This window comes from Macaca nemestrina, chromosome 16 (assembly GCF_043159975.1).
Source record: "Macaca nemestrina isolate mMacNem1 chromosome 16, mMacNem.hap1, whole genome shotgun sequence".
Lineage (NCBI taxonomy): Eukaryota > Metazoa > Chordata > Mammalia > Primates > Cercopithecidae > Macaca > Macaca nemestrina.
The window spans coordinates 94,498,859-94,517,080 of NC_092140.1; the positions used below are offsets into that span (position 1 = coordinate 94,498,859).

At 39.4% G+C, this 18,222-nt stretch overlaps 1 pseudogene; it reads right to left on the minus strand.

Moving 5' to 3' along the window:
• Positions 1 to 18,222, minus strand: part of LOC105485990 (elongation factor 1-delta-like) — a 114,290-nt pseudogene that overhangs the window by 11,258 nt on the left and 84,810 nt on the right.

Genomic DNA, 18,222 nt, shown 5'->3' on the forward strand with positions numbered 1-18,222 from the left:
TTGCAAACGTGAAGGACCATGGGGATCTGAAAGTGGCTAAGTTTGTCGGAACACAAGCGGAAGGAGGGCTAGAAAAGAGGCTGGGGATGGAAGCAGTGACCAGAATTTGCATCTCTTGTACTTCAAATTAGAGTTTGGACTTCATCCTAAGGGCAGTGGTAACTTTGAGGAATTTTATGCAAGAGAATGAAACAAGTGGATTTGCATTTTAGGTAACTATCTGCAGTGTGAGATGGCCCTAAAGGAGCAATGGGTAAAAAGAACAAAAGGGTAATGTGCAGTTAGATCCTTGAAGTTTTATCCTTAACATAGTGTAAGAACCAAATGAATATTCTGTGAATGAAGTGATCAATGAATCAATCAGTAATTTGGTTCAGGATTGAAAATACAAGACTTCAGGCAGAGGATAAAGTTGTCTGTATGTATATAAGGGTCAGAGTGAAAGCTGATTGGAACACTGACATGTCTTCAAGTCTTGAATCTCATCAGACAAATGATAACAGTTGACAATGGAGTAAAGTGGAACAGAGTAGAAACAGCTTCAGTGTTGGAGTCAAAAGACCAAGGTCTGAGTCTTGGTTTTGATGTGTGCCTTAATTTATCTGACCATTGGGTTCTACATCTATCATGCCCATTCTTTATGTCCCACTGCATAGCTAGAATGGGAATGGTTATCACAATCTGTGTGCATTTCTGTTTTCAGGTGGTACGTAGGCACTGTGGGAAAACTGATGGCCCAGGGGAGTTTCTAAATCATCCACTGTAAAAATCAGTCAGTGAGTGAAACCTGTCTGACTGACGGTGGAATCGTGGTTTAGGTAGCAGGGGATTTAGAAATCAAGTAGCCAGTAAGTATTGCACAAAGTCTGGACAGGTGACTCTCTAACTTGTCCACTGGAGACCCTGGTGGAGAGGCTGGGAGAGGGGTAGGAAGGGCCCCTCTCCTGCTGCTGCCCCTAACGAGAGTACTGGGCACAGAAAGAGCAGAAACAGGTGGTATAGTTGAGGGTCACAGGGGTCAGTGAGGTAGCTTAGAGAACATACACAGGCAGTTAAGGACATAGTCTAGACTAGGACTCAGCTCCCTGAAGTTCAGTGCTCTTTTCACAACTCCACCTGGTCAAATTAATTATGTCAACTCAAGATCTTAGAAAGGACAACTTATGTAAGATTCAAGCCAAGAGGCCTTCTCGTAAGTCTGTGGCGATAGCTACCAGCCAGGGCCAGATGACCTTATAGAACGGGAGGGCAAAGCAGGAATGCTGGCTGCAGGAGTGAGGCATTCCCCTGGATCCAGTTGTTTGGAAAGAAGAAGCCTTCATGAAGCATGGGGGTGGGGCTATATCCGTGGTGGCAGAGAAGTGCAGGATAAATTATAATGTACCTGAATCCAGAAATAATTTAAAAAGAATAAAATAAGTGAAGAAAAAGCAGAAGGTGAAGAACTGCCTTGCAAGGAGGTTCTGGAAGAAGGACTAGTGAACCAACTTGTCAGAAAGTACATCATACCACATAGTTTTAGGAAACACAGCAGGCCTGAGCTCCTTGGTACCCTCAGGAGATCCAAGTGAATAGGCAGAAAGTGACTGTGTTCTGTGAAATACTTCAGGCACCCAAATGCTCCTCTTTCCAGCACTTTTCATACCATCCCCCCTCCTTCCCCTTAACACACTTACACGCTTACACCTTCTGGCCCACTCCAGGCTGAGTTTTGCTTCGTTTCTGCAGAAGAGTGTGACACTAGGGCAGTATTACTGAACTGAAGAAATGTATTAAAACAGCTTCTTTAAGAAATGTAATTTTTAGCTCACGGCCTTGAGTCCCATATCTCTAAATCATCTTCATCTTCTCGCTTTCCAGAAGCAGTATAAAGAGTCAGCTGTTCGGGTAGTCCATATAATTTGTATAAAGTAAAACTCAACTAAATTATTTTTTGGTTTCCTACATTCATAGAGTTAGCTCTCAAATGTTGGGTTAACTCTATGAATACAGAAAACCAAAAAATAATTTAGTCTCATCTGTCCCCCATAAAGAAGGCTCCAATAAATCAATCAGCCATAACAAAAAGACCACTTTCAGTTTTTCCTGGAAATTCCAAAGCAGATAGTATTAAAATCAAATTGGCTATATAATTCATACTCTCCAGTGATCACTTAGATAGCTCAATTAAGGTTCACAGTCACAGGTATCTCTGACAATCTACATATCTATAATATCCACACATAAACATCTGGGGCAGACATCAGAGTCCCTCTATCAAGACTGAAATCCATGTCTCCTGTGCTCTAATACATTTTACCATCCACACCGTTGAGTTGAGCTTTTTACTACAAATGGTTTTAGGCTCTGATACAAGACAGGAATTTGAAACATGCATTGGAGTATTTAATGGTGTTAATTTTTGGTGCACACAAACATCAACTTCACCCAACAATCCAGTAATATTGCAAAAAAAATATGCCAGAGAAAGAAATACAGCAATGGAATTCTTCAGGATTGCAAGCAAAGCAGTTCCACTTTCCTGCTGATACCAACAAGTAATAAAATAGCTGCCTATTTACAGGTCCTTAAATATGTTACAATCAATAAAGAAAATAAAAGGAAGAAGATAGGTTGCTTTCAGATCAAACAATTATTCTAACTTTTATATTCAAACATGTTTATTTACTTAAAGTCTTCGAATGTAACCCAAGTTAATTTTAAATGAACAACTGATTGTAACAAGGGAAATATAATCTGTGTGTGTGTCTGTGTGTTTGGTTTTGTTTCAATTGGATGATATAAATGTAAACAATTCCTACCTGGAAATATGGATGGTCTCTTCTTCGGGTGCCTCAGGTGAATGGGATCCAAGTTCTTAATGTTTCTTTGAAGTCTTCCTCTAATGTCATTTCCTATGAGTAGTTCAGGTGGCAGGCTACTCCGTCTTGATGATTTATAATCATTTTGAGATGAATTTAGTTTGTTCTTCGGTCTGGAAAATAAATTGCTGTCATCAACCGCCATTGTCGGGGATACATTAGAGACTCTGAACAAAAATCCAAAAAGCCAAACCCAGTGGCAGCCACCGTCACAGCCACCGTTGCAGCTGCCACCGCCCCAGACTCTGATGTTCTCATGCTTTACCCTGCACTTGTTTGGGAAGCTTAACAAGTTGATAGGCGTGGACTTGAACAGGTGTAGAATTACTAAGTAGCCCCTCCTTTCTACTGTTAATAGCACAGGGGAAGAGAGATTCAAAAAAAAAGAAAAAAAAACATTAGTTGCAGAAGACTGGGGAATTTGAACAGATGGGACTCAGAGTGGACGGTAACAAAAGTGGTGTAATGGTGGCTGCATGAAATTTCATCTTCATGGGTGCATAGAGCAAACACAGTTCACTATTAAAGAATAAATGCCTATGTAAATTCCAAGTCTAATTTGTTGTATCATTTCCCAAACTCTTACAGATTTTAAACAGTTTTGGGGAAGCATTTTTACATTCCCTCATGCCTTTAAGTTTCAAACTATACACATAACACAGAATGAACATCCTTCTTTATTCAATGTCTTATTTGGCTGGCCACCAACTGGAAGTTGGCTGGAAGAGGGAGATGAGAGATGACTGGTGATGACCAGGAAGGAACCGGTTGTGGGCGTGTGTCAGGCAGCAGTGCCGGGAACCCGCTGTTGCTTGCCACCCACCCCTTCCATCCTGTGCTCCAGCTGGCAGAGAGCTTCTCCAGAAGTTCCCACTGCCTGGCAGTGGAGTCAGAGGTCTAGAAAACAAGCCTTAGCCATAGAAGTAATGACAGGCCTCCACTCACAAATAAAAAGTCAATGTTATTATCCTTGCGTAGATTCTGCCTAGCTTTCAACTAAAATGGTCATTGGGTTTGGTGGTCTAAGAAAAACCAGCATTTCTTCACTCAAGATTCCTGCTTGTCCTGTCACCCAGTTTCTTTCTCTCTCTCTCTCTCTCTCTCTCTCTCTCTCTCCTGGATTTTGCATTTTTATGTCCTTTCCTGCCTTCCCTCTTGCTCTACGTATGTGGAAATGTTCTGCACTTTTTTCCTTAACTGACTGTGCAGAAATCATCACTCTATAATTCATCTTCCCCAGCCATGCCTCAGGGCTATGCCCATGTCCATCAGCAATCTCTCTCTGTCACATACACACAACACCCCTTTCGTGCTGTGTCTGGTTGCAATGTGAGAAGATGAGATTTGCCTTTTCTCTTCCCAGTGCCTGGAATCAACAGATATATAACATTATAAGGAATTTAGGGGTCATTTCGGAAATCATTGTTTATTTTGGTTTCCTAGATGCTAAATACGTTTTAATGTTTGTTGATATGTAGGAGCTGGTTCTTTTTATCAAATTGAGAATATACTTCCACACTAATACAGATTTTGTTCTCTTTATGCCCTTTCAGCAACAGATTTTCTGGAGAGAAAAGCATTTTTTTTTTTTTACAAGTATTCCCAACTGAGAGTTGCCATTATAATCCAGCTATTATAATTATAATTATAATCCAGCAATCATATTTATGTATTAGATTATTAAGTTATTTCACCAATTCTGAGAATCATCTGCACTACTTCCCTCCCAGGACCTAGAATAATTTAGTCAAGTTGAAATGTACCATGAACTTCAAAACAATGAGTAACTTTTATGAAACCATTTCTAAAAGCCCATGAGACTGCCTGAATCTCCCTTACCCTAATAACAATACATTTTTTTCTAGTAAGGAAATATAAAGTAAAAGCATTTTTAAAAGTTTGAGATAATGATATAATAGGAGGAAAAAACATACATTCCTGCAACCCTAACTTCAAGAACAGTGTTTAATTTTCAAATATAAAGCAAGATAGAATCCTATGGCACAAAGGATTGGGTGCTAACGGGGAGAAATTCGGCAATCAGGAAAGCAGAAGCTCAAGCTCTTCGGTGACTGTGTCTTTCTCCATCACACTGGTATCACGGGGCCAAATAAGAGCGTGTATGAGATGAAACAGAAGTCTTTAAGGAAAGGCATTATTATCACACAGAGTGTACACCGGGCATGTCTGCATAGTGTGCCTTTGTCTTTAAGAGTCCAGCTGAAAACACAGAACAAAGTACATATGCATCTAGAATGCATTACAATAATAGCCATCATTTACTGCATACTTAAAACTGGCCAGATTCTGCGTGAAGCCTTTGGCGTGGATTATCTCATTGACTCCTCCTAATCACCCTGTTTTATAGATGAAGATGCTGAGACACAGAGTCAAACACATAGGAATTAGAGGAGAGAAGATCTGAACACAGGTTTTATCTGACTCCAAAGTTCAAGTTCATGCCTTAAACTATACCACCATAACAATTGTTCAATGTGTATAATATCTAAGAGGAATTAAAAGTCTTTCTCTACTTTCCTAAAAACAATTATTGGTTTCAAGCAAATTCTCACTGCATCAACTGTGCGATTGAGGAGTGATCTGGCTCACTCAACTAGGTTTGCCCTGTGTAACAGTTGCCAGGAAGTCTTTGAGGTTCACAGAATGAAAAAGAAAAAGCAAGAAAATTCAAAGTTTTTCCCAGAGTATATAAGAAAGTAACTGCATTACTAATAAAGTATCCATGTTGAGGCTTTTTCACACTAAAATGCATTTTAGATAAAAGCATTATGTATTCCTGACATTTAAATTACGATTAGGAAAAAAAATCCTCTACCCTACTTCAGAGGTACATCAAGTCCTCTAAACCTCTAAAAATTAAATGACCTAAGAGAGGCAAGAGAAGTTCCTGATGTGTCCAACTTCATCTCTCTCCTGCCCAACTCATTTTCCCCTCATAAAGAATAGAAACAGATGGAGATCTAGCTCATTTAACACACTTCTTTAATGGAGAAAAGTGAGAACAACTTGACTTTTCTATTGTTAAAATATTAGAGCAACGTAAACAAGGAAGAATTTTTATTTATTCAAAGTAGTATTAAACCTGTGAACATGAAAAAGTAAATCATTCTTTCAAAAGAGTTAAACTGGCTGCCACATGAATGATAATCAACCACAGAACATTTAGCGTGGTTTGTCTACATGAGAATATTTATAGATTACAATGTTAGGTCCATCTCTCCTTCTGTATAGCAACAGTCAAAGTGGAATTTTTTTTTTCAAGTGGTCAGAAGAATGATGATACAGACTTTGGGCTAAGAGGAATTTCAAAACTTATAGTATAAATAAATAATTTTAAATACATAAATGGACATTTTCTGTTTTAATGACCATTATTATCATTATCATCATTATTTTTGAGACAGGGTCTCTATCTGTCACCCAGGCTGGAGTGCAGTGACAGCAATCATGGCTCACTGCAGCCTCCACCTCCCAGGCTCAAGCAAACCCCCCACCTCAGCCATCTGAGCAGCTGGGACTACAGGTGTGCACCACCATGCCCAGCTATTTTTTATATTTTTTGTAGAGATGGAGTTTCACCATGTTGCCCAGGCTGGCCTTGAACTGCTGGGCTCAAGTGATCCTCCTGCCTCGGCCTGTCAAAGTTCTGGGATTACAGGTACGAGCCACTATGCCTGGCTGACTATTATGTTTTTAAAGGTCTCTATTCCCCTATAAATCCAATACATTAATCTCTTTTGAATTATTTTATTATCCTTCAAGAAGTTGTGTAATTTATATTAAACGATGTTACAGTATCATGGAAATTTTATTCTTCCTGGTAATAAGACTTTAATCTTCTTTCCCTCAGATTGTTCAAACAGTCTGTAGAAAGACATTTCCTCACTTTGTAGCCATGCTTTCCTTGTGGATTTTGGTAACTTTTTTTCTGTAGAGATGGGGGTTGCCTAGGCTGGTCTTGAACTCCTGACCTCAAGTGATCTTCCTGCCTTGGCCTCCTAAAAGGCTGAGATTACAGGCATGAGCCACTGTGTCCAGCCCCATTGGCAGCTTTTAAATAGAACTGCTGAATTATTTTGCTTGTTGTGAGATAGCTGTAATTATATTGAGAACAACATAATTTTACAACTGTAACCATTTTTCTCATTGTCACCTCCATAGAAATGGTCCACCAAGAAGATTTCAGGCCTGTATGGATTTACCAAATTAATTCCCAAATCTCAAGCTGAACCAGCTATACTGCGTATCCTGCTAACATTTCTTATTTTTGAACTCTATTCAGTTTTCAACTGAGATGACCTACTAATCAGTGGGTTTGCCACTAGGAAAAAACAACAGTATAGAATATCAGAATGATGGATATCACCAAGTCAAACAGGTCAATTGATTTCTCCCTCCAAAAGGTCACCAGTCACCTCTTGTTGCCAACACATCTTCGCTCAATATGTAATGATGTTTGCAGTATTACCTGTGGTGTGATTATGGCTGAGGAAATCTTTTCTCAGATCCTAAAAATACAATGTGGACATTCGGTATCTCATTGGCTCTCAATAGCAATGAACACTAATGACCAGTCTTCCCCTGTTACAATTCTCTGCTCCCGTGGCTTCCACGACACTATTACTTCTCATTTGTCTTCCTATGTCTCAGGTCCCTTCTGCTCAGATTCTTCAGGGTCTCCTCAAAGACTCTATTCTCCTCCCTCCCTCTCTTTGGCAGGCCCCATTTACTGAATATCTATTATGCGTTTGACACGATGCTATGTTCAAGATCTCTATTCTTCAGAATCTTTTCATCTAAAAAAGGAGCAGAACAACAATACACAAATTATTGAAATACAGAGTGACTGCTCTGTGCAGAGGTGACACAAAAAAGTGCTTCCGTCTTCTCTTCCTGATGGAGAGAGGGGATGGGAAAGGGTTCTCAGACGAGAAGTAGTAAGTTCACAAGATAGATGAGTGGACCCTGGGCAAAGGCACTCAGGTGTGACATTAGCACCCAATGTCCGCAGAATGACAAATATAGCAATCCTGTGCCTAACACAGGACCTTACCTCATGCAGAAGTATGGACAGTGGAAAAACAAGATGGGACAATCTGAGAGGACCAAAGGAAAAACAATCAGTGGTGTTACAATATGTATTTTAACACCATCATATATCAGACGTCTTCCAGATAATAATACAGACTTTAAAAGAGTCTGCATTAAAAAAATTGGCTGTAACTTTTAAAACCAAGTTGGTAATTCCTAACAAAATGTAAGAAGACATTTAAAATTTTCTAACTCTAGTAAGTAACCCTTCTCCTAAACCATCTTTATTTATTCCAGAAACTGTGATACAGGGATTTGCTGAAGCGGACTCTTAACACCGTTTTTAATGTCATGCAGACTTTACTTTTTAAAAATGCTTCAGAACCAGTTTTTACTGGCTTGAAATCTAACTTCATTTATGCTTGCATTCTTCCTTGCTCAACTGTGCAAGTCCCAGCAAAATGCCAGTAAATGCCTGGCCTTTTCTCAAATTAAGGTAAGGCTTAAGGGCACATTTTTTTTTTTCTTTCTAGGCTTGTGTGGCTCTCTGGTGAGAGGGTACAACATCAAGAAATCTCCCTCTCTACACTATCCCTGACACGCCCACATGGTCTATGAGAGGAAGTACTGTTAGTTTATGTCTTCTTCTTCTGTTTAAGGGATTTAACTACAATTGGCATTCATAAAAGAACTGAAAAATTTTGTTTTTTGTGTGTCCAACTACTAGGACAGTGTTTAACTTGAGAAATGTGGTTGCCAGAACCAGGCTGTCACGTGACCACTGTAACTGAGAAAGCTGCTGCATCAGTGGCTCCACCATCACTGGGCATTCTCACCTGTGGTTCAACTTGCCTCTGTGAGCTGAGGATGTCTAAGTGCAGGCTCCACCCCCTACTTCTCCACAGTGTCCTAGATATCTATATTTAATTGCATACTGACTATTTCCTGGTGCAAACTCAGCACGTATAAAACTGGTTCCTCCAAATGTGCAGCTCCTGAATGTCTGTGTTTTTTATTTTACGGAAATGGCACCACATTTACCCAGTGACCCAAGCCAGAAACCTTGGAATTATTCTGTCCAAATCGTGTCATTGTTACCGCTTAAACATCTTTTGATCTGTGTCTTCTTCCTCACCCCTGCTGACACTGATCAGTGGTAGTATTCATTATCTCATTCTTGAGTTACTGCTTCAGACTCCCAACAGGTCTGGCTACTTGGAGGCTTAGTTCCTTAAGCATTCTACCTTTGACAAGGCACTTGGCCCTTTGAGTCTTAACTAACTACCTCTGGTTAGCCCATTTCCCTCTTTAAAGACACTCAACAGAACAAGAACAAGGAAACTTCCTCAACCTAATAAAAGACATTTACAAAAAGCCTGCAGGTGATACAGTACTTGATGAAAGACTGAATGCTTGCTTTCCTTTTAACATCAGGAAGAAGGCAGGACATCTGCTCTTACTACTTCTATTAACATTGTACTGAAGGCGCTATATGGTGTTATCAGGCAAGAAAAAGAACAAAGAGCATCCAATTGGATATAAAACTGTATTTGCAGATAAAATAATCATCTATGTAGAAAATCTGATGGAACCCATAAAAAAGTTACAAGAACTACTAAGTGAGCTCAGCAAGGCTGTAGGATATAAGATAAATGCACAAAAATCAATTGTGTTTCTACATTAGCAGTGAAAACCAAAATTAAAATGTTTTAATGTTATAGAAATATTAAATATTTAGGAAAAAATCTGACAAAAGATGTGATAGATATGTCTGTTGAAAACTAAAATAATATGACTAAAAGGAATTACAGAAAATTTAAATAAATGGAGAGATATATTATGTTCATTGGTCAGAAGACTCAGTATTGTTCAGCTATAACAAAACGGATCTGTGGATTCAACGTAATACCAGTCAAAATCTTAGCAAAAAAATTTTTTGGTAGAAAGTTACAAACTGATACAAAAATTCAAATGGAAATGCAAGGGATTAAGAATAGCCAAAATGACACTGAAAAAGAAAAACGTTGGAGAATTACTACTACCGATTTCTGTGGGCACAGTGGCTCACGACTGTGATCCCAGCACTTTGGGAGGCCAAGGCAGGCAGATCACCTGAGGTCAGGAGTTCAAGACCAGCCTGGCCAACATGGCGAAACCCTGTTTCTACTAAAAAATACAAAAATTAGCAGGGTGTAGTGGCGGGCACCTGTAATACTCGGGAGGCTGAGGAAGGGAGCATTGCTTGAACCCAGGAGGTGGAGGTTACAGTGACCCAAGATCACGCCATTGTACTCCTGCCTGGACAAAAGAAGGAGACTCCGTCTTAAAAAAACAAAAACAAAAACAAAAAACCTTCTGATTTCAAGACTTGACATAAAGCTACACTAAAGACAATGTGGTACTGGCATAAGGATAGGCAAAAAGGTCAGTGGGATAGAACAGTGAGTCCAGAAATGAATCCATAAGTAAATAGACAACTTGTTTTTGACAAAAGTGCAAAGGCAATTAAGTAGAGAAAAAATAGTCTTTTTGATAAGTCGCGAAAGAACACTTGGACATCCATATGCAAAAAAAAAAAAATGTTGATCTATACCTCATATCACATGCAAACACTAACTCCAGATGGACTGCAGGCCTAAATGCAAACTCTAAAACTATACATTTTCTAAAAGAAAATGTAAAAGAAAACCTCTGATCCATGGAAGGCAATTAATAAACTGGACTTTATCAAAATTAAAATCTTCTGCTTTTTGAAAGACATTGTGAAGAGAATGTAAAGATAAGACACAGACTGGGAGGAAATATTTGCAAGGCATTTATTTGATAAAGAGCTTATATCCAGAATATGTGAGGAAATCTCCAGACTCAATAATAAGAACAAACGATGCAATTAAAAGATGGGCAAAACACAGGAGCAGATACTTCATAAAAATGAAGAAGGCAAATAAGTACATGAAAATGTGTTTGGCATCATTAGTCATTAAAGAAATGCAAATTAAAACCATGATGACATACTGCTACTGACCTATTAGGATGGCTACAATTAAAGGAGACTGACCAAACCAAATGTGGAGCAACTGGAATTCACATATGCAATGGTAAAACCATTTCAGAAAAAAGTTTAAAAAGTTCTGAAAAATCTAAACATACACCTACTATACAATCCATCCATTCTACTCTTAGTACCTACTCAAGAGAAATGAAGGCAAAGACGAGTATATTATGTTCATAACAGTTTTACTTATATAATAGCCAAATACTGGAAACAAAACGTCCACCAACAATTGAATGAATAAACTGGTGTATCTATACAATAGAATACCATTTAGCAATAAAAGGAAGGCTACAGCACGGGTGAGTCTCAAAATAATTAGGCTGAGTGAAACAAAGCAGACCAAAAAGCTGCATACTGTATGATTCCACCAATATGAAATTCTAAAAAATGTAAGCTAATCTTCAGTGACAGAAAACAGATCAGTGGTTGCCTGGCGATAGTGGTGGAGGGATGGGATGGGGGGATTACCAAGACACTGGATGAAATGTTGAAGGGGTGGTGATGGATTCATAGGTATATACTTACGTCAAAACTTATTGGCTGGGCGTGGTGCCTCACGCCTGTAATTCCAGCACTTTGGGACCCCGAGGCCGGCGGATCACTTGAGGTCAGAAGTTCGAGACCAGTCTGGCCAACATAGTGAAACCTGTCTGTACTAAAAATACAAAAATGAGCTGCGTGTGGTGGGCACATGCCTGTAATCCCAGCTACTCAGGAGGCTGAGGCAGGAGAACCACCTGAACCCAGGAGATGAAAGTTGCAGTGAGCCGAGGTCACGCCGCTTCACTCCAGCCTGGGCGATAGAGCTGGTTTTGGTCTCAAAAACCAAAACCAAAAACAAAATAACTTATCAAAGTGTATAAATATGTGCAGGTTATTATATGTCAATTACATGTAAATAAAACTTTTTAAAAAGGCAATGCTACACCTTCTGTCAGTGCATTTGACCAAAGATTTGGAAATAGATTCCAGCTAATACAATTTTTCTTTTTTCTTTTTTTGAGACAAGGTCTCACTCTGTCACCCAACCTGGAGTGCAGTGGTGTGATCATGGCTCCCTGCAGCCTCGAACTCTAGGGCTCAAGCAATCCTCCTGTCTCAGCATCCTGAGTAGGTGGCACCATAGGTGTATGCCACCATGCCTGGCTAATTTATTTATTTATTTTTGTAGAGGTGGGGTGGCACTATGGTTGCCCAGGCTGGTCTTGAACTCCTGGCCTCAAGCCATCCTCCCACTTCGGCCTCCTAAAGTGCTGGAATTACAAGCATGAGCTGCTATGCCTGGCTCCAGCTAATAAAATTAATAAATAAAAGTGAAAATAATTCTTCTGATTCTATCACCTGCATCAACAGTGAGTGGAAAATACACATAAGCCCAAGAGTTATGTGAGTCTTTCTCACTCTGACAAGGACTTTCTCACCCTGAATTATGTTTAAGTTTAAATTTATACACTGTAAGACTCCAAGAATGTCAGAAAGAATGTCTGCTTTGACATTTCTAGGTAACACATTCATTGTTACAGTGAGTTGCCTAGAGAAGGTGCTCAACAAACATTAGAGAAAGAAGGAAAGAGAAAATGAGTGAAGAGCCAAAATGGAGGCTGGGGGGGGCGGTAAGCATTTCTTGACAGAAAGAGTTTCCTCACAAGCTACCAACAAAAACTGTGAAATAGTTTAGCCCCAAGAACTTCAAGATCAGGATAAATATCGGTTATCTTAGTTGATTTAGGTGCTGGCTTACTACACACCGAAGGGCTGGACAAATTGAATAACCTGGAGATTCTTCCCACGCTTTCTGATGCTGCTAATGTTCTTCAGGCTCTTCTATCTGAAGCCTCCAGAAGGAAGTGCAGCAAGAATACCTTCAGTAGCTTTGGAGTGGAATCTCATGCGGCACTGATTGTTGAGGTGATGCCACACATTTAATGAAAAATATTTAAAATGTCCTTGTCATCTCCTACATCAAGCTGGCTCTATTCTGTGCAATTTCAGGTTTAGTCAGAGGAAAAACATTATAACTCATGGCCATTTAAATGCCAACTTGGTTTTGGGGTTGGCGTTTTTAATAACCTCAGGTACCTGAGAGTAAGAATAGTTTCTTAGAAACTGGTATTAAGCAAACAAAAAAATATTAATCATACAGATTTAAATATCACAATTAAAAAGCTTGATGTAATGGGACAAAGAACACTACAACCAAAAATACTGTCTTTTCAAACTTATTTAGAACAACAACAAAAAAAGGGCTACGTACTAGGCCATGAAACAAATCTCAAAATACCAATTTGTTTTATGTTGTCATGCTATGTAAGGCATTCTTTTATTACTACTCAATAAAACTGAAAATCATTATTAAAAATAACAAAAAAATTATCTCTGAATCTGAATAAATTATTGTGCATTTCCTCTGGCCAGGTCCTATGCTAAGCATTTCTTACGCAGTATTTCATTCACCCTCGTGAGTGTGGTACTAACGTTATCTCCATTATACAGTGGAGGAAACACATTGAGAGGCCGAGAAGCTGCATCAGGTAAATAATTCCCACCATGTCTATTCTTCTATTGCCACCAATGTCTATAAAATATAAATTTCCCCGTTTACTCCTTGTTTCCCAACTAATTCCAGGCACTTCCTTTTGCTTCTGCCTTCCATTCCCCTGGTTTCTTATCCACAAAGCAACTCATGTGTCCCCATCCTGATTTCTAGGGATTTTCTATGATGCAGGGAAAACAACAAAATCAAATGAGGGATTTCAAAATCAAATGAGGGATTTCAAAATCAAATAAGGGATTTCAAAAGGTGTCCTTCCAAAAAAGCAGAATGTCTTTCTACCTTCGAGAGTGAAAAAGGAGTCACCATTTTCTTACCTCTGCCCAGAAACTAAATTCCAATTCAGGATTACAAATGTGCCTACGTAGCGTACAAGATTTCAGAGTCTGGCCTGTTTGCTTGCTGGGGAGTACTAGCCAGCTGCAAAAACACGTGGTCAACGCTGGGAACTGCCTTCGACAGTAAGGTGGCCCTTGACATTCCACTTCAATTCTCCCAGGCTCTCCTATCATCTCAGATGAATCTACCCATCCGTCTATTTATTTTTTATCACTCTCTACATACAAATATTTTTATCTTATTTTACTTATTTTATATCATATTCTAGAAGCTAGCAAAGGCCCAAATATCAAAAACCAAACTTCACAGATGCCCAATCAACACTTTTCTACCCTCATAAAACTAAATATTTGTAGTATTAATTTATGATGAACAGCTGAAAAACAGGATCTTAAGAAAGCTTTTAAAGCAGATATGTTTTTTTGCCCAAATATATACTTATCTTGCTCATTGTATTAATGCTATTAGTAGTTTGGATTTAAAGGGAGGCAGACACTTTCATAGCAACCAAATCTTAAAAAAAAATCTATATTTCAGAAGCTTTTTAGCTGTTTTTTTTAAATTCTCTCTTTTAGTTACATAAGAAATACATGGTTGTTGCAGAATATTTGGAAAACACAGAGAAGTAAATAAAAGGAGTCAGAAAACATTTTATAACCTCACCAATCAAGACAACCACTGTCTATATTTTGTCATATTTGCTTCCAGACCATAGGCTTTGTCCTGCCATCACCAGCCACCCAGATTTAACCTCAGTGCCTGTTCTCAGCCAAAGAAATGAATTCATCCATGTGAATGGCATCAGGGGGATGGGAGGGGCCGCCCAAGTGAGATAAATGAGTGATGTTGCAGTGTAAGAACACAAACGATGGTAGACACTCTGAAAACTGGGGTGGACATCTCTCCCCTAAAGGGGCAGTGGCTTCCCAAGACCCAGGGGACGGTGGCTCTGGAGGACTGAAGGCCCTGATTTGTCTCAACCTCTAATTTTTAACCTAGATTTTTATGTTGAAATATCTTGATTTGTAAATGTTGGCTTTAGGTTTTCAAAAACACTATGTAGACCAAAGAAACCAAAATTACATACTAGTTGAAGCCTCTGACTTAACCCACTTCCTGGGGCCACATAGTCAGGCTTTCACAGAACTTCTGAAGTGCCTTAAACCGATTCCCCCCCACCCCACCATCCCCCCGAGATGGAGTCTCACTCTGTCATCCAGGCTGGAGTGCACTGGCATGATCTCAGCTCACTGCAACCTCCCTCCTGAGTTCAAGCGATTCTCCTGCCTCAGCCTCCTGAGTAGCTGGGATTACAGAAGCACACCATCACTTGGCTAATTTTGGTATTTTTAGTAAGACGGGGTTTCGCCACGTTGGCCAGGCTGGTCTGAACTCCTGGCCTCGGTTGATCCGCCCGCCTCGGCCGCCCAAAGTGCTGAGATTACAGGTGTGAGCCACCACTCTCAGTCAACCCATCATCTTCAAATAGCAGATTTGTGAACATCCAAGTCTCAGAGGTGTACCTAGGTGAGAAACATCTATAAAATTCTGCAAACAACTGTCCTGTCTTGGAGACAGACCATGCAAGGAAGCATGTCGAAGTCTCCTGAATTGTGCCGCAAAGAAGCGACCCTGTTTGCCTTTGTTTAACCATCATTTTCCAAACTTAGTTTGGATATAGAACTTTCTTTCCCCTTTTGTCTACATAATAACTATTGGTATTATTTAGCCCTAATGTTCTGAAGAACACACTTTGGGAAATTCTAATTTAACACAAAACTGTTTCCCTAATGGCCATGTAAGCCTTGTGGTAGGCCATGAGAGGAGAAACTAGAATAAGCTTTATGATGCACCTTAAATTCCTGCACATCACGCTCTGTGGGCGCCCTTTCCCTGCACACAGAATAGGTCTTTGTGCTATGTAACCAACACATGTCGACCACTTTTGTATGCTACAGAAGGTGGGCTAATTTCAAATAACTTATATGAGACTCAGGAGTCTGATATAAGCTAAACGAATTGTCTTTATAATTGCAATTTATACAGGCAAATAAAGAAATAAATTTTCACTCTTCTGGCATATGCCAACTGTTGGAAGAGGGCAAATGAAGTCAAAATATAGTTTACATTTTTCTACAGGTTGTCCTCAAAGTGGACAGAAAACAACCAAAAGTCAACAATGTTCTCACTAAATCAGTAATTACCGTGTTCTACACAAACCTGTATTTTTCTGGCTGTCGAACAAGTTTCTCCACAAAGGATCAGCTATCACACCACCTTGATGAAATGCTATCCTATTGGGGAGGTCAGTTTTTTCCATCTATGATTGCTTATGGTTTCACTTTTGTCTTTATGAAGATGAGCTTTGACTAGTAATTCGATAAAACTATTTTTGTGGCTTTCCATTTTCCACAATAATTTCTCTAAAATTCTCAAAAGAATACCTCAGCTTAAGCTTTCATGTCTTTGTTTTCGTTCGACCGTTGTTTTCTACCTAATAGTTATTGGAAAGGCCAGGTGTTTAACCGTGGTTTATCTAAATTACCTTTTCTAAATCAAGATATAGTTCCTAAGAAGTTTCTGGTAACAAGACACTTAAAAGTTCTGTTAAATTTAAGACCTTTGGAAAAACTAGCATGGAATTCTCCATGTAATTCATACCTGAAACAAAAATATAATATTTACCAACTGTGACAAATGTTTCTTCTTCTGCCATTCCAGGAGAGGAATCATAACTAAATTATTTAAATCACTTAATAAGGGAGTTCCATGTATTATTTGGAAGGTAACACACATACACGCATATACACACACACCACACTATACAGATATACATGTGAAGCTTCTTTTCTCTAGAAAATATCTACAATATGCTGGGAGTGGTGGCTCATGCCTGTAATCCCAACACTTTCGAAGGCCAAGATGGGAGAATAGAATAGCTTGAGTACAGTAGTTTGAGACCAGCCTGGACAACATGGTAAGACCCCATTTCTACAAATAACAAAAATCAGCTGGGCATGGTAGTGCATGCCTGTGGTTCCAGCTACCCAGGAGGCTGAGGTAGGAGGATCCCTTGAGCCCCGGTGGTCGAGGCTGCAGTGAACTATGAACGTGACGCTGTACTCCAGCCTGGGCAACAGAGTGAGACCCTGTCTCAAAATAAATAAATAAATTGGATAAATCTCTACAATTTAACTTCTACTTTAAAATATCAAAAAGACTTTAGTGAATGCCCAGCTCTAAAAAGAAGTAATATACTGTAGAGTTTCCTACTTCCTAGGGGGAAGAAAACAGCTGGGCAAGCACACTAACAACACTGTCAGTGGAGCGGGCGTGTATTAAAGAGGCTTCATTAGATACCTGCAGGTGCAAGGGGTGCTGACTTCTTGCAAACATTCTTTCTTTCCTCAGACCAAACAAGTCAGTCATTTGAATCTTTTTTTCATATCCTGTAGCTGTCAAACACTCTTCCTTGACATGAATCCGAAGCTGCAATTATCTACATGAGCCACTCTTTTTTAGGAGGAGGTGTGTGATTTTTGGTTTCTATTTTGTCTACATTCCTTGCAAACGCCCCTTCTGATGCAATGTTTCACAAAATACTTATTATTACTGATCCCTAGTGGAGGACGGAACAGTGCATACACACACGTAAACACACATACACACGTGTGTGTATATATATCTATATCATCTATATCTACATCTAAGCAGCTTTGGATTTTTAAACAGGTATTGTTAATCTGTGGATAAATTTAATCAACCTCTCGGTCTCCATTCACAAGTACTGGCTGTGAGTTCCTCAGATATATGTAATTCTCCTATCTACTTTACTGTCTCAAATTTGCACTCCTATATCCAACTCCCCGACATTTCCATCTGGATACTCAGGATCATCCAAAACTCAACATGACCAGGACTAAAATCATCATGATCTCTAAATTGCTCCCTGTCCTGAATTTTCTTGACCACCTAAGTTTCTAACTTGGGAAATCCTTCTATATTCCCCCCTCTCATCACCACTATATGCAATTACTGCTAACCAGGTGCTGCCAATTTTACCTCCTAGAACTCAACACTTCCTCTATTCCTGCCACCCTTGTCCTAATGCAGGTCTCCATTAACCTGTGTCTTGATTCTGCAACAGCTTCCTCTCGGCCTCTAGTGCTCTGCCTCTCAAATATATCCTAAATTTGGTACCAAATGGTTCCATCTAAAAGGCAAGTGGTGAGTTCATGCTCCAGTTTAAATTGTTTCTAAGGCTCCCTATGGGCTACAGGTATAAATCCAATGTTAGCTCTATTTCCATACTTTGGTATGACAAAGCATTTCCTCTATGACTGCCAGCATACCTTTTTACAATC